The 26768-nt window shown below is 49.4% G+C and overlaps 1 protein-coding gene across 2 annotated transcripts in view; it reads right to left on the bottom strand.

Moving 5' to 3' along the window:
• The window catches only part of Znf423 (zinc finger protein 423), a 303273-nt gene that overhangs the window by 174402 nt on the left and 102103 nt on the right, over nucleotides 1-26768 (bottom strand). The window lies entirely within an intron of this gene.

Raw genomic sequence — 26768 nt, forward strand, 5'->3', positions numbered from 1 at the left:
TGAGATCAGATGAGCGCCCGGAGTGACACATCCTTAACTTTTCAGTGGGGGTTTCTTGTTTGTTTGGACCATGGTGGTTTTTTTTTTTTTTTTTTTTAAATAAAGACTGGGTCTCTAATTGCATCGTTTTTTTGGCCACATGCATCTCCCTGGCTCTAGCCCCCCAAAACAAGGAGGGCATGCACTGGTTATCTGTGCTTGCAGACTGCTCACAGGGCATCCTGGGCTCAAAGAATGCCAGGGGGTTAGAAATCGGGGAGGGGGGGGTGGAATTAATTGCCGAGAAAACACAAGGCTGTGCTGTGACTCTGATTCCATCAATTACCTTTATCTCTCTGTGCAGGTCTGCCAACCATCCCCCAGATTCGGCCCTGCTTAACTTTCTTTGCCAGTTGCGATACCCTGTCAGATGCCTGGCGCTGCCAGGCTACCCGCATGGGCTCCTTCTGGGCTCTTATCAGCCTCCCCCAGTCGGCCTGGTCGGCACAGCTGTTCCAGGCCCCCAGCCCCTCACTTTATCTGCTTGCACAGACCTCGGCCTGGCAAGCAGTGGGCCCAGCGCCTGCTCCACATTCCCCAGGAAGCCCTCTGGGAACACAGCCTCCCTGCTCCCAAGCCCTGGGAGAGTTCATTACCAGCCAGGGTCCCCCGGCTCAGCAGCCTAGGTGCAGACCGCATCGCCCAGCCTGGCCGCCGGAGCCGCCTGAATCATTAAAACTCCAACCTTCTGAAGGGAAGAAAGAACAAAACCACAAATTTAGATTAATAAAGCATTTGTTGATTCTACAGCAATTTAGCAGGCCCCTAAGAAACCCACCAGAGACCCACGGAGCTCCAGTAATTTTCTGTTATATTATCTTTCTTGTAAAATACTTCCCCAGACAGAGTCCCCAAAGGGGCTCAAATATCACTGTGACTAACCAGAATCAATGTGCACTCACCTATTGACATTTTTACATAGTTTTTGGATTTAGTATCCAGCCGAAAACACAATCAACTCCTCTGCCAAGGAGCAGACAGGCACTTAGCTAGCCAGCTATTAGTGTTACAAAGGAAAAAATGCTGGCACCCAGGGGAGCCGGGCAAGGCGCACTGACGTCAGGGGGTAATTGGGTGTCTGAGAGAAATTGCCAGCGGCTGGCCGGCTCCCCCGGGGGCTGCACAAAGCTGAGCTGTAACTCTAATAAAGGAAAGGAAATTCTAGAAAAGGGGGCCTTGCTACAAAGGAGCCCAGGCAGATGCCAAAAATAGCCCTTTGGAAATAAATAAATAAACGTGGCCAAAACATATAGATCTAAAACATAAAATAAATCACTCCTCTGAGGAGGTGTTCTGGCCTCCCCTCTCTGGACATCTGTGTAGGGCTGGAGTGTTCTGCTCTGGGCCCCTTCTCTGGAAGCCTGGAGAGCCACTCAGGAAGAGGTTTGCCATCTACTTTGGCACACAGGGAGGCCTTTTGAAAGAATCTAAGTGTGTAACCCCCTCTTTCCCAAAGGGCTTCTTCTTCTTTTTTAGGCTAAGGAGAGAAATAATTTCTATTGTTTAGTTTTTCCTTGTTTCTATGTTTTAGTAATGGGAGGTGGGGGCAGAGCTCAAAATGCCATCAATGTCATTAAAAAGGTCAGAGTTTCCAGTTACATGGGTCTGGCCTCCTTTGGAAGAAGTCTACATGTACGGACAGTGGGTTGAATTTTCTTGCCCAACGGCTTGCCTAACCACTGACTCAAGGTTAGAGGTTGTGGCAGATCTTGATGTCTCCCAACACTTTCCCCCAAAGACAGCCAACTGTCTCCAAGAGGAAGGAGAGCAGGAAACAGCATCTGGAAGGCCCCAGGCTGGGTACCGACCTCCATGGGTCATCGCAGGACCCAGAGATGCTGTGAGGTCCACAGGCTTCTAGGAAAGTCAGACCTTATTGGCCAGAAGGGAGAGAGTGGCCTTGGGGGAGGGGAAGGACAGAAAGGCTGGAATCAGAGTCCCAGGATTGTTCTGCAAAAAAAAAGAAAGAAAGAAAGAAAGAAAGAAAGGAAGGAAGGAAGGAAGGAAGGAAGGAAGGAAGGAAGGAAGGAAGGAAGGAAGGAAAAATAGGACCAGGAGTTTTTGTTTTTAAAAAGGACACATACATGCCCCAAAAAATGAAAAGAAAAAAGCCAAATGTACTGAACGCCACTTGGAAATCGTTCTGAACGAATGTCTTTAGCTAAACTTGCCAAATCAGCATCTCAGGATGCTGGTCCCCAGTCTCCAGGTCCCCGCTGAGGCGCCCGGGGCTTGCAGAAGGCAAAAGTCTTCCTGATGTCTACTCAGAGCCCAAGCCCCACTCCTGTGATCTGACCAGCCAGGAGCCCCAAAAGCTTTCTGGCTGGGGGTGAAGGGCAATTCCTCTCAGGGCAGAGCCTCCAGTGTTGGCACGAAGGAAGAAAATCCAGCTGGGGAAAAAAAAAAAAGATAGAGAGCCTGTAGTGCAGACCCAGGGGAGGCAAGCAAAGCTTTGGAACGCCGCAGCCAGCGCCCTGGCGCCAAATCACAAACCTTGAATCAATGATGCAATTGCTTAATTAATCAGCCTGCTCGGGTGGGTGCAGAGGGTCTCTGTGAGTGTCTGACCCAACCAGCTCCTGATGGGCAAGCCCCCCTCCTCAGGGCCCCTCTGCAGGACCCTCGGGACCACAGATGGTTGAACACCGTCTGGGAGTCTCACTGAGGGGAGAAAATGTGAGTTCCCAAGTCCCCTGTGTGATCCAGTCACTCTGGCAGAAGGAAGGAAAGAGAAGGGAGGGGGAGAAGGGAGGAGGGTCTTATCAGCAACTTAGGATTTCTTGGCCTTGGCAGCTGTAAGTCAGTTCTCTCAATGTGATTTTCCTGTCCCAGTCAATGAGATTGTAAAAGAAATACAGAGCACAAGACCTCTTTTCAGCAAGCCAGACATAGACAGGCAGAGGCCATTTAGATTAACCTTGAGCCTTAACATGTTTAAAGGCTAGCAACTACTAAACAACAGCATTGAAGGTGACTGTGCATCGGTGGAGGATGGGGCAGGGCAGGCAACGTGCAGAATTGGAGCCTGTATCTATGTGAGCAAACATGCATGTTGGACAAGGGGGCATTCCTTCTGCCTCTTCAAGACTTCAGTAGCAAAAAAATAAGTAGCTGGCAACCTTGCAATTTCTTATTCTGATGGTCAACAGGCAGAGAGGGTTTGAAACCAGTCCTCACATGCGATTGGACCATCTCCGAGGTTGATTTTCTCATCTTTAATGCGCAGAGGGGAAGGGAAGGGAGGAGAGGAGAGGGGAGCAATATCTCAGAGGGACCCCAAACGGTTAATGATAATGAGCTGGAGCGCACCAGGAGTTTAGCAGTACTGAGGAAGAGGGGAGACCCGGAGAGAGGCCTGGCCAGAGGTGTTTCAATTACCAAAAAGAAAAATCATTTCTTTTTAAACAATATCCCTCAACACTGGGTGTTTAAGAGAATATTCTCTGGCCCCTAAAATATCAAAGTGAGATTTAAAAATAGAAAAGTCATTTCCCGTCCCCGTTGCAGATTTTGCTGCAGCGTTCTAGAAGGCAGATTAAATGAAGGAAGCTCAAACACACTCAATTTTGTCCTTTAGCAAATTCTTCTCTTTCACTCTTGCATGAAGAAAAAAAATCTCCCCACAGAGTTTTTCTCTTCTTCCTGGTGTGGATCTGGGCCCCTGCAGTGCCCTGTGTAATTTCTAGTTCCTCAGAATTCAGGTATTAATAAAGACCCCATGGGGACTTCCAACAATATAACCCTACATTTTGAGGCATTATGAAAGGAAACCCCCAGGGGTCTGTGGCTCAAATTTCTGAAATGTAGGCATTGTAAAAGGCACCCCAGGGGATGCCCGCAATAGAAATCTGCTGAATTCAAAGCATTTTGGAAGTCCTGGTGGGAGTAATGACTCCCACTGGAAGCTTTTTACAAAACATGTGTTGCTGACATGTTGACAGATTGCTCAGTGAAGTGTTTAGGTGCATGCACAAGGCGGGCCTTTGGAGACGCTCGGCGCTGCCAGCGAGTCTCCCAACGCTGGAACCGGTACCATCCATATTTCATAATGGGGGAGGCCGCTGCAGCCAGGGACTGGAGACGTGTTCTCCACACCCGCAGCCAGCCTCGCACCCCTCCACTGAGGAGCACTTTGAGTGGGCTGGCCCAGTCCTCGCCTTTGGAAGCTGGTCTGTGCTGCACAGCTGTGACGGCCCTTGTATCCCTGCCAAGGGCTCTACTGAAGGAATCTTGAAGCGACCTCACTGATCACTGCAAGGCAGTATGCAGATCAAACCAAGGAGGGGGCGGCAGGGACCCCTCCCCACCTCCACCCCCTGCCCTTGAGGAGGGGCAGCAAGGCAGGGAGGGGGTTTGAACTCAGACTTGCTGGTCTTGACAGCATGAAGCTCAGGAAAGTGATCTGTGACTTTAATAAGGCAGAGGGGCTCAGAGGAATTAGCTGCCTAGGTGATAGGGGCGGGAGATGGATGGAAATGCATCTGTGGCCTGGTGGGCTACGGGCCAGGCTGGGGCCCTGGGGAGGTCCCCTCACCTACAGCCCCATGCACTCCCAGACACTCGTCTCCAAAGAGTTTTTCCGCCACAACAGTCTCCCTCTCTCTCTCTCTCTCTCTCTCTCTCTCTCTCTCTCTCTCTCTCTCTCTCTCTCCTGTGTGTGTGTGTGTGTGTGTGTGTGTGTGTGTATGTGTGTGTGTGTACACACATACTTTCCCACACAGGATAATGTGCCATATGCTCATGTTCATAAAATTTTAAAGGTAAAAGCAGATGTAATTTGACAAATGTGTACATGTGTTGATAAGAACACATGCACAGACACACGCCTGCACACACCCCACATTCCAACACTGAGCCCTTCCCCTCTACCTGGCTCTGCTTTTACCTTCTGGGCCTCTCCGCACGCACCAGGATGAGAGCCGCAAGCTGCCGAACACACAAAGACATCTCTCGAAATGTCTTTCTTCTTTTTGTAATTTGTTCTCTTGGAGCCGCGCTGTCTACCGCGTTGCTGGCATGGGGTTTTCCTTTGCTGAGGTTTTCGGAGTGTGGAAGGGAGAGAAATCACCCTGATTTCCATGCCAACAATGTCAGGCGCACCAACACTGAGAACTGGCCAGGGGTCAGAGGCAAGACCTACACCCAGGCCAGCCCCCATCCCTCCAGAACATCACCTCCACTGCAGAGACACCCTCCCTCTCCTGGTGGCCTTTCTTGCCTTTCTCCTCCTTTCAGAACTAAATTGCATCTCAATGGACAAATGGCTTTTCCAAAAGAAAGGTACCAGATTCCACTCTCACAAGGCTCTGGCATGCTTGGGAGACAAAGCACCCGAAGGATGAGCTTCCTGGGGCATCTGCCTTGGTGGAGGCCCTGCTGATGTCATGAATTCCTTTCCAACTAGGGTGAGAAGCCACCAGGAGGTTCCAGGACTGCCCCAACTCACTGGGCTGACAAAGGCTTGTGTTTACCAGCACTTGTGTGCTTGGTGTATCACAAGCCCATCAGTGACCAAGGGCTAGGGGAACACAAAGAATAACACGATGTTGACCCTCCACGTCCACTCCCTTTAGCACCAAAGTAGGAAAGACAAGGTTCTCCAGGGTAGACTTGGGGAAAACCTGTTCCCCATAAACAGGAGCGGCTGAACCCAGACTCCAAGGATCCAGGTTGCAAAGATCTGTCCTTGAACCAGCTCCCTGACTACATAGGATACGAGGGCCTCGGAATGAGGAAGAAGTGCGAGGGTCTCACCCATTCTGGGACATCACTTCTGTGAAGTCCCACTAAATACATCACACTTTACGGAAAGACAAGATGCCTAGCAAGGGTAACCAGTTTGTCCCAATTTGCTGGGGCTTTCCCCATTTCAGAAATGAAAATACTTCATTTTAGGAAGCTCTTCAGTCAGTCACAGGCAAACAGGGACATTGGTTCCTCTCTGCCCTCACACAGCCCTAAACTCATTTCCATGAGACCAAAGACTAGCATGGAGCCTGGTACTTAATAAGTATTTAATAAACAGCTGTTTAGCCTGTATGTGTGTGCCTAGCTAAATGGAGCCTTTTGTCCCTAAGCTTCAAACAGTCTGGAGGAAGGACAACAGTTTATGTTTCATCACACAGGACGAACTTGGTTGTCAACGCAACAGAGGAAATAGCGCTCCACACAGAACACACATTCCAGATCCTCCCATACCTCGGCCTCTGTTGCACTGGAAGCCTTGAAATATGGCTGCCAGAGTGTGAACAGGAATAAAACGTCATAGCATACGGGACTTCTACACCCGCAAAGAGTCCTTTCTGCACCTGTCTACAGTTGCCTCACTAAACCCCTGGCCTAGAAGCCACTTTATGAACGAATTCCAAGGTTTACCCTCTCCAAATGGCCTCCACATCCACCCTCTCTCACCCCATCCATCCTTCCAGCTTCTTCCTGAATGACCTTTTAAGAGCAGGGGGGCGGGGCGGCATCTTGTATGGAGAAAGGTGGGAGAATATTGGCAGTGAGTAATGCCAGGCCTCAGTTAAACTCATCTCCTTACATGAGAGTGAGGGTACATGCAGCATCATCTATCCCATATGACCTCCCATGAACTCCCCAGGCAGATGCCAGGCCCACTCAAGTGATGAGCCAAGGCCTGGACAGTCCACAAGGCTCATGTGGAGTCACAGCATGGAACTGGGATGGGACTGGGCTCAAACTAGAGAGGACTCTGATGCACCTGAACACACCATAACACCAATCAAAGAGGGGTGCCAAGATGATACCCAACACCATGTTAGGTCACAGTCACCAGGAAGCACAGTACACTGCCAAGCAAGAGCCGGGAGAGCATGACGTGGGCCACACGGCCAGCAGACCTCCACATGATGGCTGCTTTTTCTTGTCTCCCTGCTGTCTTTATTTAGAAGATCTTCCACAGTAAATTTCTATAGTGTGCATAAGAGGGGGAAATGTATTCTGAAAAACAGGGAAGTGGCTGAGCGTTCCAGGGAACCTCAGAGAAGGATCACAGAGAGTTCTTGCTGAGAGATCAGGGAAGGCTTCCAGAACGACCAAAGGAGAAGTCTGGCTTTGAAGCAGAAGCAGACGGGGTGGTGCTCCAGGCAGGGAAGCCATACCAAGGACACATGGAAGGCAAAGGCAGGGTAGAGCATGAACTGCAACCAGGAGCAACACTACCATCAGAGTAAACTATGGTGTCATGGACACCGGCCCGTCACCACCCCGTCAATTTGAGAACACTGCCCACCACTGCTGGCCTCCATTGGACAACCAGATGCTGTTCCAGATGGATGGGGCCTTCATGTTCTCAGCACTGAGCCAGTGCTCTTACAGCTGCCTGGCCAAGCCAGCCCCATCCTCAGGCAGGCATTGGGCTGCTGGTACCATATTCTAAGGGAATCATTTCTTCATGGGAGCCAGGGCACTACTGCCTCTGTCCATGCCCACCAATCACTACAGAGCCAGGTGCAGATTGGGCCGAGGGCCACTCACCACCTGAAAGGAGACTTCCAGCCACTGACAGGGCAGCTGCCACCACGCATAAGAGTCCAGGTGTCAAAAGAAAATTAAAACAAATGACCCTGTCACACATTTTATCATCTATTCATAAAATATGCAAAAGCAAGATGGAAGAAAAATAGGTCAATTCAGGGAGACTGACAGTGATAAGGAAATCTAAACCACCCAAAGTACCACCTCCTGGCTTAGAGAGGCTAGGTCTGCCCAGTCCAGACATATGAGAAGAGACCAGAAATGGGCCTGGAGTACACCATGTTAGGTCACAGTCACCAGGAAGCACAGTACACTGCCAAGCAAGAGCTGGGAGAGCATGACGTGGGCCAAGGGTACCAACAGCACAAAAGCACCTTCAGCCTCATGTCCCAGGTGATGACCAACAGCTCTGAAAGAAAAAGCCATCAACAAATGCCCAGGAGGATACCCACACATTCTCCGCAGCAGCCAGAGGCCTTTCAAAGACATACCCAATGGCACTCCTCATCTGTCCCTTCCAATAGCATCCCACTAGTCTTTCGATAAAATCCCAGCTTTGTCCCAAGCGTCACAAATGACCTTCAGCCTGACCCTACCCTCTGCCTGCCTTCAGGGCTCCCAAGTGCTAGCATCCTGGTGTCTCTGCTGGTCTGCTAGTCCCACCCCCAGCCTCTTCATGCTCCACCTCCACCCTGACAGCCTAATCCTCAGTCCTCCATTCCATATCTCTCACCCATGCTTAAGTATCCCTGACCCAGGGAGAGGGCCCTCAGAGGCTCAACTACATGTGGGGAAAACACTAAAATATATATTTTATACAAAATATGATATGTACAATAAATACAAATATATAATATAAAGAAATTTGATTTTTTTTATTTGTTCATTTACTTATTTATCTTTCCAATATTAAAAAGTAAAGTGGAGCTTGGGCTGTAGCTCAAAGGAAGAACTCTTGCCTGAGGACTTAAGTTCAATCCCTAGTCTTGCTAAATAATAATAATAACAGCAACCTTGAATTAAGCACTCAAAAAGGAAACTGCCTGTGGAAGTGCCTAGCACTTCTGTGATTTCCCCACTGTGTAAGATGTTTAGATTAATATCTACTCCTCCATACACCACCAGCTCCACCATAGGGACAATGCCCGCTTCACTACGGGCCCTGCACATAGCAGGTGCTTAGTAAATATTTGTCGAGAAAATGAAGACTAATAATGGAATGAACAGGCCAATGGCCACATTGTAAACACGCTCTTCAAAGACAAAAGCAGCCCTTCCTCGCTGCAATCCTGGACTTCTGCTTCTCCTGGTTAATTTAAGTAGCTCTTTCAGCAAGCACATATATGCAAAACACCTACTATGTGCTGGGTCTTTGGGGCCCAAGCAAGAATATGACAAGCCTTATCTTCCAGCTGCTCAGCCTAGAAACAACAGACAGGCATAAATGCTGGGGCTGAGACAAGATGATTGTCATGAATTCAAGTTCAGTCTGGGCTACATAATGAGTTTCCAGAATAGCCTGAGGTAGAATGAAGCCATGTGGAGGGGAGGAATGGTGTGTGTGGGGGGAGGAGAGTGGATAGGGCTGCATATGGATCAGTTGACAATGTTTGTCTAGTATACACAAAGCCCTGGTTCAACTCCCAGCATCAACAAACAGCACAACGCTGGACCCTCCCGGAATCCCAGCATTTGGGAGGTGAAGGCAGGGAGATCAGCTGTTTAAGGTCTTTCTTGGATACATAGAGGGTTCAAAGCCAGCCTGTGCTGCATTAGACCAGCTCAAATACAAGAACAAAATAAATAAGTAAAATTTGGAATACTCAGCACCTCTTTTTTGGGGAGCAGACCCTGTGAGTGGGGGAAACAGAGCTGGACTGTACATACTGTCCCCTGTGATGCACCTCCACAGAGGTCCTGAAGTTCCGATGGCCCAGTGTTAGGCAGGTCCACCTGCTGGATGCAGCAGACACAAACTAGAGTCTCTGAGAAGCAAGGGTGCAACACTTGCCACCACACACACCACACATGTTCCAGATGCTCGGACTCCACGCTGAGTGTGATGTCCATAGCTGGCCCCTTCCCTGGCTCACATCTAGCTCAGTAGCTTGTAATCGATGCAGCAATGTCTTCTGGGGATGTTTTTTTCAAGTACCACCACCATGGTCTGTATGTTTGCATCTCCCTAAAATTCATACTGAGAAAGCTAATTTTGTGATGGTATCAGGAGGTAACTCTGGCAGGTGATTAGGTGTCCCCGTGAATGGGATTAGTACCCATCTAAGAAAAGACCAAGAAAATTTGCTGGCTCCTTTTTACCCTTCTACCATGTAAGGACACACAGGTGATATAGTCTAGGAGGAGTGGGCTCTCATCAGACACTGAATCTGCTAGCACCTTGAACTTGACTTCACAAACCCCAGAGCTACGAGCAATAAATGTCTCTAGCTGGCATATTATTACCCAGTCCCAGGCACTTTGTTAAAACCTCCATAATGGATGAAGATTTTTACTGGTATCTAGTAGGCAAGGCCAGAGGTGCTGCACGTCCTGTCAGGGAAAGAACAGTGCCTCCGCCTTCAGATGTACACTGCTCTAACAGCTACCCCGTATCTGGAAGCTATAACACACACCAATACCGGCAAACTCTCTTTCCCCAGACTTGGCCTGGGCTGTTGCAGAGCCGTGAATCCAAAGCACCAAGGATGGCAACACATATCTGGAGAAGTGAGGTGCTGGGTGTGTCCAGAAAACTTAGCTCCCATCCAAGCTCTCCTTGCCCACTGCCCAGCTCTTCTCGCCTCCAGTTTGCCTATCACTCCTAGAGTCTTTGTTACTGAAAGTGTGGTCAATAACCCCACAGCCCCTGCACCCTCAAGGGCTCGTGTAAAATGCAGGCTCTTGTGTTGCTCAAATTTCTAAAGGTCTTATTATAAAAAAAAAAACAAAAAACCAAAAAACGGATGCCAGATATTGGGGCCAATGCTGAAAGATCAGAGACAAAAGAACAAACCACTGCCACATGTCACCTCACCTACTTCACGAACCCTCTGACTAAACTCCTCGGAGTCCTAAGCCTAACGCTCTCAGCCAAAAGACCCTTTAGCTGAAAGAGATGCTTCTGACAAAAAGCCTTTAGTCCCTGCTCCCTCACACCTTACACACCTTTCTCTGCCCTTCCATATCACTTCCTGGGATTAAAGGCGTATATGCTTCCCAAGCAAAGGCATGAGATCTCAAGTGCTGGGATTAAAGGTGTGCGCCACCACTGTCCAGCTCTGTTTTTCTCCTAGACTGAGTCAATCTCATGTAGCCCCGGATGGCTTTGAACTCACAGAGATCCAGACGGATCTCTGCCTGACCAGTACTAGGATTAAAGGTGTGTGCCACCACTTCCTGGCATCTATGTTTAATCTAGTGGCTAGTTCTGTTCTTTGATCTTTAGGTAAATTTTATTAGGGTAACAATATATCACCACACTCTTGCACAACCCAGAACTACCAACTTCGAACGTTCACATTCGCCAGACTCCAAGTCAGAGCTGCAAGCACTTAGAAGCCTGAGGAGCATTTCTGGAAGCCTCTGCAGGATAGGCTCCAGGCTCTGCTGTCCAAAGATCACTACCAACTGTGCTGGCGGGGTGGGTGCTCTCTCCCTCCTTCCCTTCCTCCAGTATCACATTTCCTGTGTCCGGTGAGAGATGCCACAGCATCTCCACGTAGAGCAGGCAGGTGCCATGGTGGCTCCGTTCCCTTGGTGGGCCAATGCAAAGAGCCACTACAACAAACCCAACAGGTATCCAGACTAAGACCCAGCTGGAGAAGGCCCCTGCCCCACATTCCACCTATAGGTGTTGCACAGCTGAGATCCCAATCTCGTTTCAGCTTCTCCATAAGCTGTTGTGGGTCAGGGAAGGCTGGCTACCCCTGCATAGCCTCCAACTATCAGAACTGAGTTAGACCCAAGATCTGATGCCAAGTAAACAGCAGGGTTACGATTGTAGAAAGAGGTGGAATGGGATGAAAATGGATGGGACAGGGTGGAGAGAAGGGTGTGGGGTGGGATGAAGATGGGGTTCCATGTAATGAGTGGTAGTGGGGAGAAACTGATGGAATAGGATAGCACTGGCTGAGTAGAATGGAACGGAATAAAGGCTAGCCCAACAACGGTCTTTCTCTATCAACCATGGAAAAAGCGCTCCTAGGGAGGCATGCATACGAACATTTTCTACAGCAAACACTTGGAAACAGCCTAAATGCCCAGCACCAGGGGACCTTCACAAGCCATGGTGCATAATACATCACACTAGGCAGTGCCATGATACAGCTAATAAAGGCCGGGGAGCTCCCCACAGCAGCATGGGAAACTCTCCAAGGCACAGTGCTGAGTGAAAGAAGCAGGCTGCAGAACCATAGATCCATTAAGGCATCACTTATTTTTTAATCAAAAATCAATACTACACCATTTCTATAGATGCAGGTACACTGTCTTTTGTGGGATGTGAGACATTACAGATGGTTGAAACACAGTATTATTTTATGTAATGTTGAAAAGAAAAAGGAAGCCTCTGTAAGGTAAGCCAAATTAAGCCATAAGCCTCCACTTGGAAGGTGTACTTTGGCTTGGGAGATGATGTCCAAGTACATCCATGAACATGTTCAGTTTTATGTAAATTCATAGGTCATGAGACAGGCAGGCCAAAAACAGTGGCAGCAATTAGCCTGAGGGCTGGGGACAAGACCAGTTCTTATCTGGAATCTTTGAAATGATTATAGGGAGACATTCACATATTGCTGGATTGTTTAATAATGTTTAAATTTTTTAAGTAAATGAAAACTGAGCAGCTCACTTAGAGGTGATGAGAAACAGCGTCAATGAATGAGTCAGAGGCACATAGGGTACTCTGCCCCAGCAAACTCAGAGGGCCTTGGGCAGATGAGTAAGAGTAGGCTGTAAAACCGGGTGAGGGAGAAAACTCTAGGAATGTCCAGTGGGGAAAGTGTCACTGGAAAAAAAGGAACAGAAGGGAATTTGATTTGGAGAGGTGAGTCGCCATCAGCCCTCTTGGGGGGCTGCAGGTTGTCTCCTAAATGTTACTTCTCCACCCTTGCTGCGCTCTGCAAGGAGCAGAATGGAGAATCACGATGCCTGCTTGAACACACCACTCACAGGGGACCTCAGCTTCAGCCTCTGATGCCACCTCACTATCCGACTGTGTGTCAGACACAGCTGAACCCTGGCCCACAGCGGCCATGTCACCTTGCCTTGCACACAAACAAAAATAGCTTTGGTGCTCAGAGAAAGGTTCTCTTGGCTTATCCTCTGGGGTCCCGGGAGCAGCTGGGTCAGTGAATAGAAATGATGGGCGGTATAAATACATAACAAATAGGGGGTATCTGCTGAAGCATCCTCGACCTTACAGCTTCTCCTTGACTTTTCTGCAGCTGTTGTCCCCAAGAAGCCACAGCTGGAGCCACATTGGTCCTGGGTGGTGAAGGCCAGTGAGCCTTCCATTGCCGCTTCCTCCAGCAGCTAAGCAGGCAATGCCTTAATTCACAACTCCATTTGTGCAAACGTGTTGGCAGCTCCAGCTTCATTGTGAACAACTGCATCTGTCAGGACCCACACCTCGCATCAGAAAACTGTGCAATGTTAGTCCAGGAATCTGTGCCCAGATCAGTGCCGAACCAAATCACAGACACTCAGCCTGTCCCAAGGAAAGCACCACAGAAGGGGAAAGGCCATGACAACCAGGCTCGCTCCAGGAGAAAGAGCACAGCTCCCATCAGCACAAGAAACTTCTAGAACTGGGGTTGATGATCAACAGGTGATTTCTAAGTACGTGCTCCTTGGCAAGATCCATGGCAGCCCAGCGGACAGTGGATGAAACACAAATGTTCACCTTGAGCCCCTTGAGAGTCACACCCTGCCTTCATCCACCCCACCTGTAGGTGGCAGGTGGCAGGGCAGAGAGGGCAGATAAAACTGGTTCTCCATGAAGCCTCCCTGCTGCAAAGCTCTCCTGCTAACAGACCTCCCTGTGGCTTTTTTCTTCAGGTAGCAGTCAGTGCTGGCCCACTGGCATCTATAGATGTGAAACCCCCTTCTCAGCTCTGTGAACAGGCCCCTTATTACATGCTTCTCATGTCCCGATTTGAGTGTAACATCTGCTTTCCATGGGGACCCTGGACAAGGGGGTATCCTTTAAGCCTTTCCTAAGTCAATATGCCTACAGCCATTTATCCCACCTATGATGAAAAGCTCTTAGAGAGCCTGAGTCTCAGTAAATTGCTTGCAATGAAAACAGGGGGACAGTAGTGGGGATCCCCAGCACCCATGTAAAAGCTGGTCCTGGTATACATCTATAACTCGAGTGCTTGGGTGCATAGAAACAGGCAAATCCTGGAAGCTTGTTGGCAGGCCAGTCAGCCTATGATTGGCCTGTGAGCTCAAGGATCCGTGAAGAGCGTCTCCAAACATAAGGTGGAGAGCAATATAGGAAGCCACCCACATCAACCTCTGACCTCCACATGCACATATATGCGTGTGCCCGTGCACTCCCTGTACATGTTCACACTATGAACGCTTACACCACCCCCAAGCTAAGCTATAAAGCAGAATGGACAATGGGATCGGCTAGGGTGGCCGGCACCCAACCCACCATGGTCTTCCCAGTAACTCATCCAAACCACACCCCAATGTTGGTGACCCGAGTCTTTGCCTTCTACTCTGAAGTGCTCTCTCGGGCAATCAAACTAACCCTGTAGTTTGATAAAGGGAGAGAAAGTAACCCACAGGATGCAGTCACGGTGTTCGTTCTGCCTGCCACCTACCTCCAAGCTAGCATCTCGCTTACCACACCAGGCCCTGCGCTTGTGGAGTCTGGAAGCTTCCCACTTCTAGAGAGCTGTTCTCACTCTCAAGCAGGCTCTAGCCACAAGCACCACAGGCTGTCATCCAGCTTTTACCTGCTTGTTCCCCTCATCTGTCTCTCCTACTGGGGCTACCAATGCATTTCCTTGGTCCCTACTGTGTTCCTGATACCCACCTAAGGCCCGGCACTCCATACAGAATACCATGAATAGTGGCCTTACAAAGTGAAGAACGCACCAGTACCCGGATGAGCGACACACGTTCTCTGCCTTCCCTTCGCCCCTGCTCCCCTCACCATGGCAAGGCTGTGGAGAAAGTGTCTGGGGCAGGCAGAGAGGGGATGGGGAAGTATGGATGGTAGAGCCTGAGGAGCAAAAAGCCTCTTCAGGCCAGAGGAGACATCTAGCCGCAAGCCTACCAGAATGTCTGGCCCTCCAGCTACCCAGCGATGAATGGACCGATTCAATAGCATTCAAGCAACATCTCACGTCACCCAGCAAATGTATCTCAAGTACCTACTATGTATCAGGCCCTCTATGAGGCCAGAGACAGACGCAGATGAGGAGGACAGAGCAAGACACTGCTCTCCAGAAGGCCACCTTCTAATGGCAAAGATAAGAGCCCAAAGGAAACATTCAAAAATAATAATAATTTCCAACAACAATTGCCAGGAGGGAAATGAAATGAGAAGGTTTGACAGATAATGAAGGGAAATGAGGAAGAGGTAACTTCAAAGAGTTAACAGGGAGCAAAGAAGAGACCACGTGAGTCCCTGTGGGAGCCTCTGGGTAGCACAGAGAGAGGGTACAAGTGTACCTGTGCAAGGCTTACTGAAGCTTCCATGGAGAAGCACAGGGAGGGAGAGACGGACCAGGTCAGCAGGGTAGACGCAGTGTAGGGGAGAAAGGTTGGTTCTGGACCACTCTGAGAACCACTGGGAACCATGGCTGGGAAAGGGTTAGGAGGTCACAGGAAGGTAGCAACATCTCACTTGTACCCAGCTTCCCCACCCATCCCCACCCAGACCCTGCCACCCTTAGAGAGCCTCAATAGGTCCTAGCAGGCCTGAATTTCTTACTCCAACACTTGCTGGTGCCAAAAGGCTCAGGAAGTCACTTGGAAAGGACCCAAACTTCCCACCTTCAGGGTGGCAGGGTAAAGGGACAGACCTCCATGTACACTCCTCAAGGCAGCTTTCTGCCTCCCTCTGGCCCAATACTTCTTCAGCCTCACCTTTCCCAAGTGCCCCAGAGCCATGATGTCATTTCCAAAGGCAGAAGAGTCTAGTCAGTCAGCTCCACACTGAGACTGTTTAACACAAAGGGACACATTTTATAATCTCCGTATGTTCCCTGAGCTGGAGCCTGGAGCCTGGACACACTGCCAAAAGCTTCAACCAAGAATCTCATTTTATTCAGGCCAGAGCCAGGGCTATGCTTCAAATGGCCTTGTTCTTTTCTGCCCTGAGCCCTGCCTCCTCAGCCTGTCCCTTCTCTCAATGGGAGCTACATGGAGACTTGTCTATGTTCAGAGGCCGCAGAGCCCACGACAGGTGGAATCCCACTGTGCACGAACCCCTGCTGGCTACTCGCCTTGAACCGCACGCCCCAGCAGGAGGGAAATAAATTTGGTTGGTTTCTCATTTTGTTGGGGATGTTCTTTATTTTGTTGTGTTAGGGTGTCATTTCTAGGATGCCAATCAGAGTTTGGAAGAATGGGGGAGAGGTGCATCAAATCAACCAGTGTCCATTCCTAGGTTTCTACCCACTCCCCACCTTCTACCTCCACAACGTCTGATGCCCAGTCCCTGGCCTTGCAAAGACCACCACCAACCAGGAAGTAGTTCAGAACTGGTCCTGATTCTGTCCCTTGGAACACTGAGGTCAGGAGTTCTAGCGCTGTTCCGCCTTGCCTCTGGTACATGGCTCTGACAAGGTTCCCACCTTACCCAAAAGCAGCCAAAGCTATGAGACACTTCTGCCTTTCCTCATCACCATAGCAACAGGCTCTAACACAGCTACGGTGCTGGGAACCCAACCCAGATCATGGCAGGAAAGTACTCCACCACTGAGCTACACCCCCAGCCCCAGCCACACCCTAACTGGTCCCTGAGCTCACAGCACCCAGTCTGGTATCTTCACTACTGCTCTGAGTTTCTCCTCTCTCTGAGCTGTTGCCACCTGCCAACATCCAACTTTTTTCCTACACCAGCAGCACCCTTACCTCCTCTGCGACAACTTGACATGGCCTGGGCCAATAGTCCAATCACTCACCACAAGCAGGAGATGCAGGAAGACTGAGTCCAGCAGCCTTCACCACAGTCCTTGGATTTTGGTCAGTTGCCCTACTTGATAGAAGCACGATTGGGTTTGGTGTCCTGACACTGGACACCGAGTAATCTCCACTTCTCAGACCTCCCTCCCTTGTCTCCCAGCAGCATGGGAGACACTGTGTCCTCTAAGCATCCTCTGGTGTTGCCTGGGTCAGCTAACCTTTCTGCTCTGGTCTTTGCTCCACACTGCCCATTCTGGCTTGAGCAGCACTTCACCTATACCATAGAGGCAAAAGGTTGACCAGTCTCAGAATCCCCTGGGTAGTAAGGGGCTAGGTGGTGTGAAATGAAACATGTACAAGGAGAAACCCACAGGCTTGGAATCGTTCCCAGCACACAGCAAGTATTTGAAAGACATCCTTCTAGAAATGAACATGGCACAGACAGCATGCTTCTGAGGACTACTACTTTTCTCCTTCAATATACATGTTTGTTGGTTTCTTGGGGTGTCAAGACTTAAGTTTCCAACTATGTTTTGATCCACTTTTGCTGTAATGAAAAAAAAAGCAGAAACTGAGTAGATTATCAACAATAAGTATTTATTCTTCACATACCTGGAGGCTAGGAAATCCACGACCAAGTCCTTGGCAGACATGATACTGGCACAGGCTGTTCTTTCATAGCTGGCACTATTCATCACGTGTGGAAGGAGCTGGTGGAAGGGACTAAGGGACTCGGGTACCTTCCTAAAGTCCCATGTCTTATCCCATCGTACTGGGGGACAAAGTTCACCATGAATTTGGGGGTGGAGTAGTAGAAACATTCAGACCACAGCAAGTTCTCATAGCGACTTTCACACAATGACGCCCTCTCTTTACCTTGCTTCCCCCCACACCAGAGGGGGCCAACTAGAGGCTATCAGGAGGGATCCTCCAGCCCAAACACGTAGATTGAAGGAGAAAGGCAGTCCTCAGAAGCATGGCATCTCTATGTGTTCACTCCCAGAAGGATGTCTTTCTGCCGTGCACTGGAAATGTGCAGGGTAAATCCCATTCTTACCTGCAAAGCTTCTCAACGTTGCTTCACCCTCACAATTAGTCACTGAAACTTGCTGCTCCAGAAACATGAGTTTCAGACCTTTGCTCCCACCAGGAGAAAAGCATCAGGGCTCGCACAGGGCTCTGGCCATCATTCACCAACCCATGGGTGAGTGAAGAGACAGGTAGGTAGTTTGGACCAAAGAAGGAGACCTACTAACACAAGCTATGACTCCACAAAAGGCCCACAGGACTTGCTGGAAAGCCAACAGAGTGCTTGTTATATCATCTGGACCCAGAGGCACTCAAGTCTAAGGACCAGAATACCCTCTCTAGCCTGGACACCCTGCCTCAGGTGCCTAGCGGCTAGAACACAGCACAGGGACTTGATGCTGTGCCCGCCCATCCCAGAGCTCTGCTCCTGATGACCTGAGATGCAGAAGATTAAGGAGGCCAGACTATGGCCTCTATGAGACACCTAAGGTGGGGAACATTTGTTAAAATTAAAGGTTCAAGTCACCCCTCCACAAAAAAAAAAAGAATGGCAAAAGGGTTGCAGACCTCAGATGCCATGAGCCCGATGCCAGGTCTATGCAAATATCCATGGTATGGGGCAAAGGCTCATAGTCTCCTGGCTACCTGGAAGCCGCCATAAAGGATGATCAGATATCCAGCCTCTGATCAAGTCACTACCTCCCCTGGACCATCACCTTGAGCCAGTCTTGCCTCAAAACCAGTTTGGCCCATTCAGGGTTCTGGTTGTTTTTGAAATAATTCTGCAACCTCAAATGGGCAGGTGTTAAGGCCAAAAAGGATTCTGCCCTCCAAAATGTCCAGCTGGCTGTGGAGATGCTGCAAAAAGCAAAGTCAGTGAACTGGATGGGTAGCCCCAACCTGGTGCAGGGCTACACTTCCACTCCTTTCCATGTGGTTGCATGGGCATTCTCATCTCTGCAAGAGGATGCCCATGTTGTCCACTCTCCACCTCCTCAACTCCTATCCCAAGGTCCAGATGGAACTGCTGACTTCCTGCACTAAGCCATGTTAATGCACATGACTGTCTCCCATGGCACAGCAATATGTGTCCATCTTGCCCTGCAACAGTGCAGAGCAGAGGTGAGCAATTCCTGGCCCTAGCCGTTCCACTGAGGTTCAACCTCGGGAGGTCATTGAAAAGAAACCTTCTGTGTTCTCTGACACTGCTGAGTTGGGAGAGTAATCACCGGGAAGCACTGAGGTCACCTCTACTGATGCTTACATGGAAAAAGACTTGGGGTGGTATCCTTGGAGGCTCTGGAGAACAAGGTGTGAAGTTGGCCTTACTTCTTAGTTCCCTGGGCTAGGGAGTCTGTGATCTGTTTGCCATTTGGGTCAAATTAACTATACTAACTGGGGACCTGTTAGGTGCCAGGCAACCAAACAGGTTTTGCAATAACTTCACCTTCCAGTTAGGTTGTGCATTCCTTCAAGATAGAAACAGACGAGGTCATAAACACACACAAACACACTCATATGTATGTACCATGCATGTGCATACTTGCCTTACAAAAATTTCTAAACTGTGACAGATAAGAGAAGGGTAGACTCAGACCTCATCAAGTCACATGTACAACTGGCCTAACGCCAGGTCAGGTTTGGACCTCCTGGTCTAGCATGGTATACACACTGGGTCCAACAACAGGAAGCCAACAGAAGTTTTAGGTTATGGTGAAAGAAAGCAAGACTCTACCAATAGTGAGGAACCTGGCCCATCCCACACTCCTGAGCCATCTCAGCCTCTGCTCTTTTAGGCTAGACCCAGAGGGTGTTGTTTTCAGAAGGCTCACACCATTGCACCTGACTCCATTATGACCCATCCTGGGCCACCAAAGCCAAGTTCAGTGATGTAAAAGCTCAATAAGGTGGTCATGATGGCCAGGTGAGAAGGACGTAAAAACCTCTCTACTTGGGAGAGTGTCAAGGTCCACTAGACCATGGGTACAGATTTTCCCACTGCCCATTGGGACCCTGCCTTCCATAGTGCTGGATTTGTCAGGCAGCTGTGCAGAGGCATGCTATCAACAACCAGACAGTAGCGCTCACTCTGTGCAGTTGGGTCAAGGGCAGGCTGCCTTATAGAGCTCCTACTACAATCCGCACTGGTGCCCCAGAAGAGCCCCATTCATAGTACATGCTAAGTAACACTTGTGAGATGAAGAGGAACCATTTTGTTCATTTCAAAACTTCCCTCCCAGGACACTATAACTGAAAACCTCCCATGCCCAGACATAGTGCACACAGCATCTGTGGTGGTTACCCAGAATGCAAAGCACTTTATCCAAGGTATTTCCTTGTTCGTCTTACCATAGGCACATCTTTACCTTTTAAGAAGCCTCCCTAGGTCAAGATCAGCAAGCATTTGCAGAGTACCTACTGTGTGTTCTGGCCACAGGCAAAGGTGACCTTAAGAACAGCAAAGAGAGCAAGATCCAACCCTGGACACCAAGAACCACCAGGAGCAAGATGGGTTGGCAAGCATTCCGATCTTTGCCAATCCAGTAGGTTAAAAATGATATTTCCCTGTGGCTTAAATGGATGGTTTTCTTATTATAATCAGAGCTCTGAATCTTTTGAAATGTTTAAGATCCCACTAGTATTTCTTTTTCTGGTTCCATTTCTATCCTTTGCACAGGGGAGATATTCAAAATATCTAACCACCAGTGTGGCACCAACCAATCAGAGCGGGCACTGGCCTTGGGCACGGCTGTCATCTCCAGTGGCTTGGCTGTGTCTCAGCCCAGGCTCCGCCTGTGCTTCTGATTTATCGAGTATTTGCTTAATATTTATAGGCGCTCCTTATAGTGTCTTGTTTGATTTATTACAGAGGATGCAATGTAGTATTTTGTTTTTGTTTTTATTTAGTTTGATGTTTCTATTTTCTGTTTCACGGCTTCTAGATCTGAGGGTATAGTTAGAGATGCCTTACTCACCCTGATCATATTAAATTAATTTCGTAAATCTCCCTATGTTTTCTTTTGGTATTTTTAGGTTTTCTTTTTCTGTTTAAAATTCTGGTCCCTGCGGGATTTACCATGGCCTGAGGAGTAGGGAGGTTCAGTTTCCTTTTTCCCTTCTTTTCTGCTTTCAGGGCACCCACCCAGCTAATTCTAACCCCAATTCTTGAGCAACCCATGTGTCCATGTGCCCTCAGTCTCTGGTATGTTTGGACCAGGCTTGTCTCCAGCACCCTGCTCTGTCCCAGACTTTTCAAATCCACTGGCTCTAACCTAAGCTGACCTGGGTACCACCCCCTGCCACACTCCTTTTCTGAACCTTCTTCCTGTGCCTTCACTCTCATCTCAGGAACCTTAATGTGTCCACTGCTGGACAAACCGTACCCTATTCTTACCGCTAACCCAAGGTCAATATAGGGAAAACTGAACCCTTCCAACATAAAGCCTGCGCTTTATTTCTTTCTTCTGTGTCCTTCAGTAGCCAGCCATGTCTGTTTGCCCCATCATACACACGTGTGGCATTTCACTGGGTTTGTGTCTCTCACTTCTACACATTTGGTAGCTGATACCACTTCTTGCTCTGTTTTGTTTGTTTTAACCAGGCATTATCTGCACAGAGAAAGCTCCTAATGTGGGAGACTGTGCTCCAGCACCCTCCCCCAGCCTTCTGCACAGCTTGGTGTCAGTTCCTCACAGCTGGAAGAAAGTCACACCCTGCACCTGTGTATTTGGCAGCACACAGCCCAGCGGCTGGCTCCAGCCCTTCTCTGCATTGCCCAAACGGAGCCAGTATGTGGGATGCCCCAAGCCAATAAGGCAGGGAGGGACCCCAATGCTGTTAGAGCAAGAAAGAGGCCTAAGCTGGCACACAAAGGCAAGCCCTGGCCAGCAGCACACAGAAACAAGGCCAACAGAGGTGCCAGCTTTTGTGCAGCCCCAGACCTGTAATTGGGACCCACAGGTCACTCTGGCCGCAACTGAACAAACCAGGGTCTAATTAACTTTCCCCTCGGCTTCTGCTACAGCCACATCTCACCTTCACCAGAAGAGGATGGCTGGCCTTTCAGAGGCCTGGGAACAGTCCTGCGTCCTCAGAAAGAGGCAGCAACAATGACCAGAGGGAACACAGCTTTCGCTGCCATTTAAACAGATTCTGCACTTAGGTTTTTGTGGTTGGGCCTTTAGAAGAGCCGTGTCTGGAGTTTGAGTCAGAACTCCACAGTCTCCAGCCTGGGTTCTGGCAACAAGGCAGAACTCATCTGTCACCCTTTCTTCCCGTATATTCTGTGTGAGCTCCTTCAACTCTGGGCTTCAGTTACCCAATGCATAAATTGAGAGTGAATGGGAGTGAGGGGGGAACTACTGCCTCTTGGTAGGATTGTTGTAAAGACTGAGTGGAGAGCATTCACTCATTCAACCAGCATATATTAAGTTCCTCTGTCTGCCAGGTGCTGGGCTAAAATGGAATGGAACACACCCAACGTGGCTCTTGTCCTCATGAAGCTTAATGAGAGACATGGACAGTAAGTGGTGGAAACCATAACAGGCTCCCTGCAGAACCTGACAGGAGCGTGCACCAAGGGCATAGCAGCTACAGAGAGCAACCAGGAAAGGCAGGGGGCCGTGTTCCAGGCCATCTCACGGTGCCCTACATGCAGCAAGAGCCAACCATGTGCAGACTGGTAGGACAGCAAGCCCATACAATGACATATGGAAAGAAATATGTGCTTATCTTTCACTCTGGGCACCGGGAACCTCATAGGTCTCAGTACTGGCCCTCGACGGCCACCATGTAGCCTGAACAAAGTCAGCGATGAGAGAATGGCAGCCGAAGGGAAGAAATCAGGCTTAGCTCTGCACCAGTCCTGCAGGCTGTGTCTACTGCATGGAGCATGCTCTACAGCTCCATATTAGACACCATGGTCTTTCTACAGAAACTGCAGCTGCCTGCCCTTCCCTGTAATGAAAAGCTAGACATACCAGCTGTCCCTTTAGCAAAGAGGCCACTGCCTCTAACAGCCATCAGTAGCTCAGCTTGGAAGCCAGGATTGTTGCAGAGCAGGATTGACAGCCAGCTTTGGGCACTATCAGAAGAATCACTGCGAAAGTCAGTTTGAAAATGTTACAATGGCATAGACAGAGCACCCAGCATCCTCAGGAGGGCAGGCTCATTCAATTAGGCCGGAGCAATGGTCAGCTGGAATCACAGACTAGCCTCACAAGGTAGCACCAGTGCTAGGAAACGACAAAAGATTCCATCTGAATCTAGACTAAAGGTCCACGGCGATCAGCTTCAATGGCACATAAACACTGGAAGCTGCCCCTGGCCAAATGGAACCTGCTTCTGCAGAGCCCCAGGCAGTGCCCAGAGATGCTTTCTGAAGTTACTGGAGTCCCCCAGCTCCCCGTTACAACTATCCCTAACACTTTCAAGGGCAGAACATCATGAACTGTGTTTGGGTAAATTCCAGCCCACTCTCTGCTCTAGCATCATTTAAGACAGCAGAGCCTGAATTGGTGGAGTTTTCCAAAAGCTGCAATTCAAACATCCACCAAATGCACAGCATCTCCTAACAGGGTGCCCACAAGTCACATCTCCATGCGGCCCGGCAAGCCAGCATACTTGGTAAGTCAACACTGCATAGACTCATCCTGTTTACAGGATGTGGACACTGTCCCGGCCACCAGAGCTTCCTCTCCTTGAACTCCACTGTTTGAAATCAAGATCCCCACTTCCCTGCCACCCAAAAGAGGGGGGAAATAGAGACTGCACAGTGACATGAGAATCTACCCAAAAAAAGGTTAAGGGCTAAACATGAGATACTTTCGAGTCTTGGTGTATGTTTATAACTCCAAGCATGGAAACATCTGTGACCCCACTGCAGGCAAGGGCTGGAGAGACGCAAAGACAGGGAGGTGTCAGAACAGAGAACACTAGGGTTTCGGCCTTTCTTTTCCTAGCCTAGAATGCACATACACCCTCTCTCTGCTGTGAGGAGGGGAGAAAAAAACTTTCTTTCAAGTTCATGCTTCAACAACAGATAGGCCAAACATGACCACTCCTACCAAGAACAATAACACCCTCTGAGACACTGACTAGAAATGAGGGTTTCTCAGGAGAGGCCTAGGTGCCAGGTGGGGTCATCCTTAAGAATCTCATTGCCACCTTTGCACAGAAAGCTTCCCTTCCGTGTGAGCCCCCTATCTGAGATGGTCCCCATTCCTTGCAACTCTTTCTTCACATGCTGATGAAGCCAAGCACCGCCCCCCCTACATCACTACCCCAAACACTTCAGATAGAAGAGTCCAGAGGTCCTCTTATGGATCAGAGATGTCCACTAAAGGCTCATGTGTCAGGATCTGGGTTGCTAACTAAAGGGGTTCAGGGAAGTGATTATGAGGACTTTGACCTAACCAATGGATTAATCCGATCATAGAATTATTGAAGGGCAGAGCCTAATTCAGCAAAGTGAATCCCTGAAAGGCTAGACCACGCCCAGTATGTTCATTTCTCTCTTCCCTCCTCCCCCCCTTCCCTCCTTCCTCTCCCTCCCCCTGCCTTCTCTCTGGCTACCATGAGATGAACAGACTTCCCCCGCCACCTTCCTCTTCCCCTTGATCTTCCATCTCATCATGGTCCAGAAACAGCAGAGCCGGATGACCAGGGCCTGGCATCTCCAGCACTGGGAACCAAAACGAAGTCTTCCTCATCTGAGTTGTATTTCTCCAGTATTTGGTCACAGCAAAGAAAAACGGGCTAACACAGTTCCTGCAGCCCAAAAGCTCTAAATAAACAACACTCAAGAATATCGGCCCCAGGCTGGGGAGATAGCTCGGTAGCTAAAGGGACTCAGTTCAACCCCCAGCACGCATGTTTTCACATGCTGGGCGTGGTGGCACACACTAGCAATCCCAGAGAAGGCAGAGACAGATGGATCTGTAGCACTTGTTGGCTGGCCAGCATAGCCTAAGCAACAAGGTCAGGTGCCAGTGAAAGACCCTGTCATGGGGGGGGGGCGTGGGGTAGTTGAGAAATGACAACCCAGGTTGACTACTAGCCTTCACACGCACACATGTATATATACATGCACACACATGCATGCCGGTAAACAAATAATTTAAAAAAAAAAAAAAACCTCTTCCCGTGAAGGCACCCAACTCCACTCCACTCACCATGCCAGGTTCATAGATGGGTTCCCCTTCCTCCACACCCCAGCACTGCTGGTTTCTACAGTGAACAAGACTTCCATTCTCAGAGGAGTGGACATCAAGAAAGACAGGTGGTGTTGCCCTAGGCCCCAAATTCTCAACAGCAGGGAAGGCTTTGTGTTCTGACAGCCTCTCATTGGTTCCCAACCTCCAAGGAAGGGGAGGGGTTAGAGGGTAGACTAATGGCCAACAGCCAATAATCTAAGCAGCCTGATGATGCAATGAAACCCCAGGAGTCCCAGGTTCAGAAACGTTGGTGAGGATGAGTCCAAGTGACTAGGAGGGTGGTATGCAGAGGACAGGAAGCTCCATGCCACTTCCCTACACCTCACCCACATCTCTGTGTCCACATCCTCCACTACAGCTTTTTAGAGTAAGCTGGCATTTACAAGAGAAACGTTTCCTTGAGTTCTTTGAGTCACTTTGTCAAACTGTTCAAATCCAACTTATGGGTGTGGGACCCCAATGGACAGCTGGATTAGATCAGAAGACACACACTAGAGTCCCCTGCTCAGCAGGGAAAAATCTGTACACTTGAGTCACGTGTGTTCTGTGCTGAGCGCCGAGTAGGAGAATCAGGCAGACACAGGGTTTTTCGCTTTTCAGGTAAGATTGCCTTATTGACAGGAACTTTAGCAGAGCCCCATAGCTGCCAGACTCCCCTAGCAAGAGCCTCTCTGGAATGTCTTTCCCCTAGAGTGGACGGACATACGACAGCTTCTGTACAGCAGGAAGCAGGACTAGCGGCTCCTGTCACCTGATCAAGGGTGAGCCCAGCCAAGGAGACACTTCTTTCCTTCTACATTTTCCTTCTTTCTCCCTTCCTCCCTCCCTCCCTCCCTCCTCCCTCCCTCCCTTCCTTCCTTCCTTCCTTCCTTCCTTCCTTCCTTCCTTCCTTCCTTCCTTCCATTTGTTTTTCAAGACAGAGTTTCTCTGTGTAGTTCTGGCTGTCCTGGAACTAGCTCTGGGAAACCAGGCGGGCCTCAAACTCACAGAGATCCACCTACCTCTGCTTCCTGAGTACTGAGATTAAAGACATGCACCACCATATCAGGCTACTGCTACTACATTTTCACATCATTTCTAATACAAAAGCAGAAACCAAGACCCTCATAACATTTTTAAGCTAAAGTCCAATGTATAGAAGAGAACTGGTAAGGTGAATAGCTTGAACTGGCCAGGGCACCAGAGCACCAAAGAAGGAAAGGTTACGCACACAACAGCTGCTAATGCAGAAGCAATGGGAGTGTGTGGCCCACCTCAGGGAGTGAAGAGTTTGGGGTAAGGCCCACACTCTTCCCAGTGGTTCATTTCAGTGATCCTAAGAGTCCTGAGGAGAATTCTGCACGTCTCCTCCATGTCAGGAAGCTCCCAGACTGGGTGATAATGAATTTCTCCAGGATGCTATTAAGCAAGGTCACTACTCATATTCTGACTCCCTTCCAATGCTCCAGGTTTTGGGGGTGTTCCTAGATATCACATCCCAATGGAGGTCGTTAGTGGGGTCCTGTTCGGAAATAAGCAGGGCTATAGTGGGTTCCACCAACCTCAATACCAATGTTTGGCATCCTGCAAACAGGCTGCTGCAGAGTTCAGCCCACTGGAGGCCATGGAGAAAAGAGCCTGCCAGTAGGAGAAGTCTGCCTAACTGAAGCAGCTAGCTACCCACTATTGTTTCTGACACTGACCTCAGCTCCAGCCCCTGCCTCTCCTGCCCCTGCTCCACCATCTCAGGATTTCTTCTCCACATAGAAACACTAACATTGTTAAAAGTGTGGGAAACGAGCATGAGACTCACGTGGATGCTTAGAGATAAAGGAAGGGAGAAGAAGAAGGTCCTGATCC

Source organism: Onychomys torridus, chromosome 5 (assembly GCF_903995425.1).
Source record: "Onychomys torridus chromosome 5, mOncTor1.1, whole genome shotgun sequence".
In the NCBI taxonomy this organism is placed as follows: Eukaryota; Metazoa; Chordata; class Mammalia; order Rodentia; family Cricetidae; genus Onychomys; species Onychomys torridus.